Here is a 3,284-nt window from a genome sequence, read left to right on the forward strand (position 1 = left end):
AGGAGACTGCATTTGTCATTCAGGTCTTTTAATTTCAGGTCTGCCTTTCTCCTCCTTTGTTTAGTGGCTAATGAGTCCTCCCCTAATTAGAGTTTTACAGTCACCTATAATTAGGCCCCACTAGTGGTTTTGAATAAGATACTTTTAACCTGTTTTGCCATGTAATTGGGGACATCCGCCCAGGTGTACGTACATATGAAGCAGGCACAGGTGTGAGTAGAGGGTGAAGGGGCTGGGTCAAAAGCACATGTGTGTATATGTGCTTGTTGGGTACATGCATGGGGATGTTTGTGAGTACAATAGATGATGATTGCCTTCATAAGCATACACAGGCCATGTGCTTATATGGCTATATGTTTACTGCTCAAGTGTTTATGTGGAAGGAAGGTGTGTATGTGATTGCAGGGAGTTCTCTGTGTTTGAGTGTGTTAAGAGAAGGGAGAAGGGAGGCAGAAAGTTGTCCCTAAGCTCCTACTATCTCTTTCCAAAAAGGAATTTATTTTTAATAGATATTACATGTACATGGATTTAAAAGATACAAAGGCTATTCTGTAAAACGAGACCTCCGTTCCACCACTGCCTGCAGCCATCCAGTTCTCTTCCTAAAAGGCAATCTTTATTACCAGAGATATTCTACGCCTATATAGTATATATTTGTGAATATCTTTTCTGTAACAGAGTGAAAGCTAAGTGTATACATTGACCTGAACCCTGCTTTTTTCATTTAAAAATAGATCAGTTATTGTTACCAATCTGGGTCTGTTCCACATATAGAATTCTCCCCTCTTTAATGACTATATAGTATTTTTTCTACCATTATCACTTAATTAACAATACTCTTGTGAAGTTAATACGTGTTTTCTCTTTTTTTTTTTTTTTTTTGGCGAGGCAACCTTTGGTTGACCTCACAGATTGCAAGAACTGTGTCAGCTTACAATTTTTTATTTTTTATTTTTTACGCCTACAGCACCTGGACTTCCTAGGTGGTCTCCCATCCAAGTACTAACCAGGCCCGACCCTGCTTAGCTTCCGAGATCAGACAGGATCAGGCTTGTTCGGGGTGGCATGGCCATAGACCTGTTTTCCCATTTTTAAAAAATGCATTTTAAAGCAACAATAATCAAAATGGCATGGCATTGACAGAAAAACAGACATACAGACCAGTGGAACAGAATCAAGAGTCCAGAAGTAAATCCATGTTTATATGGGCAAATAATTATTAACAAAAAAAGCCAAAAACATACAGTGGAGGAAAGAAAGTTTTTTCAATAAATGGTGCTGGGAAAACTGGAAAGCCACCTGCAAAAGAATGAAAGCAGACTGTTGTCCTTCACCACACACCAAAATTAACTCGAAATAGATTAAGGACCTGGATATAAGACCTGAAACAATAAATTGCATAGAAGAAAACATAGGAACTAAACTCATGGACCTTGCACTTAAAGAGGATTTTATGAATTTCACCTCAAAGGCAAGGGAAGTAAAAGCAAAAATAAATGAATGGGACTACATCAAACTAAAATCTTCTGCATAGCAAAAGAAACCATCAACAAGGTAGACAACCATCTGAATGGGAAAATATACTTGCAAGTAATGCCTACAATAAGGGCCTAATATCCAAAATATACAAAGAACTCCTACAACTCAATAGCAACAATAAAAAAAAATTAATCAAAAAATGGACAGAGGGCCTGAACAGATACTTCTCCCAAGAAGACATACAAATGTCCAACAAACATGAAAAGATGCTCAACATCGCAAGTTATTAGGGAAATGCAAATCAAAACCAGAATGAGATGCCATCTCACACCTGTTAGAATAGCTGTTATCAAGAGGACAAGTAATAACAAATGTTGGAAAGGATGAAGAGAAAAAGGAACCCTCATCCACTGCTGGTGGGACTGCAAATTGGTATAGCTACTATGGAAAACAGTATGGAGGTTCCTTAAAAAACTAAGAATTGGTCTACCATATGATCCAGCAATCCCTCTACTGGGTATTTACCCCAAAGACTTGAAAACTCATATCCAAAAAGATATTTGCGCTCTAATATTTATAGAAGCATTATTCATGGTGGCCAGGACATGGAAGCAACCAAAGTATCCTACAATAGATGATTGGCTAAAGAAGCTGTGGTACATATATACAATGGAATATTACTCAGTCACAAGAAGAGATGAAATACTGCCATTTGCGACAACCTGAATGGGCCTCGAGATAATCATGCTAAGTGAAATGAGACAGACAGAAAATGTTGAAAACCACATGATATCATTTATATGTGAGATATAAACCTAAAAACAACAAATGAACAGGACAAACAAGCAGAGACTCATGGACATGGACAATAGACTAATATTTACCAGAGGGGAGGGAGGTAGATAGGATAAAAGGGGTCAAATATGTGGTCACAGAAAGAAATCTAACTATGGGAGGTGAACACACAATGCAATATATATATATGCCTTATTGTTATATTGTACACCTGAAACTTACTGGATTTTGTTAACCAATGTCACCATAAAAATAAGTAAATAGATAGATAGATAGATAGGTAGATAGATAGATAGATAGATAGATAGATAGATAGATAGATAGATAGATAGATAGATAGATAGATAGATAATAGATATTAAAAAGTACATTTTCCTCTCATCTTCCTCCTAAGGAAGCTTAGTTTGCCCTTACGCATGCTCACCAGAGCAACCTAGACAACTCTATACCCTAGTGCCATGGAGGGAAGTCCACCTAGGGGCCAGCAGGAGGGCAGGGGAGTTACAAAGAATCTGCCTCAGGAAGAGTGGAGGAGAGTGAGGCCGCCTGCATGGTCTGAATTCTAGGATGACAGAGAGCAAAGGGGCCTGAAATGAGCCTGCTTGGTTATAAAGCCCTAGGGTAGCCAATCAATGTGTAAACACACACCAAGCACTTGCTCTATCAGCGACAAGTTGCTGCATAACAAACTACCCCAAAACTCAGTGGCTTGTAACAATAGTAACCATCACTTTTCTCATAATGCCTGTGAGTTAGGAATTTGAGAGCAGTGTGGTGGCTGGTTCTGACTCAGGATCTCTTATGAAGCTGCAGTAAAGACAGTAGCCCAGGCTGCATCGTCTGAAGGTTTGACAAGGGCTGGAAGAGCCACATGTCTAATCCACATGGCTCCCCACATGGCTGGCAATTTGGCACTGGCTTTTACCTGGAGGCCTTCATTCCTCTTCGTGTGAGTCCACAGTGCTGGATGAGTTCCTGTATTAGTTTTCTTTCTTTCTTTCTTCCTTCCT

At 39.2% G+C, this 3,284-nt stretch overlaps 1 pseudogene; it reads right to left on the reverse strand.

The window, feature by feature from the left end:
• Positions 1–958: 958 nt before the first annotated feature.
• On the reverse strand, positions 959–1,077 carry LOC111732877 (annotated as a pseudogene).
• Between the last annotated feature and the right edge of the window lie 2,207 nt (positions 1,078–3,284).

This window comes from Pteropus vampyrus, unplaced genomic scaffold, assembly GCF_000151845.1.
Source record: "Pteropus vampyrus isolate Shadow unplaced genomic scaffold, Pvam_2.0 Scaffold502, whole genome shotgun sequence".
Taxonomy (NCBI): domain Eukaryota; kingdom Metazoa; phylum Chordata; class Mammalia; order Chiroptera; family Pteropodidae; genus Pteropus; species Pteropus vampyrus.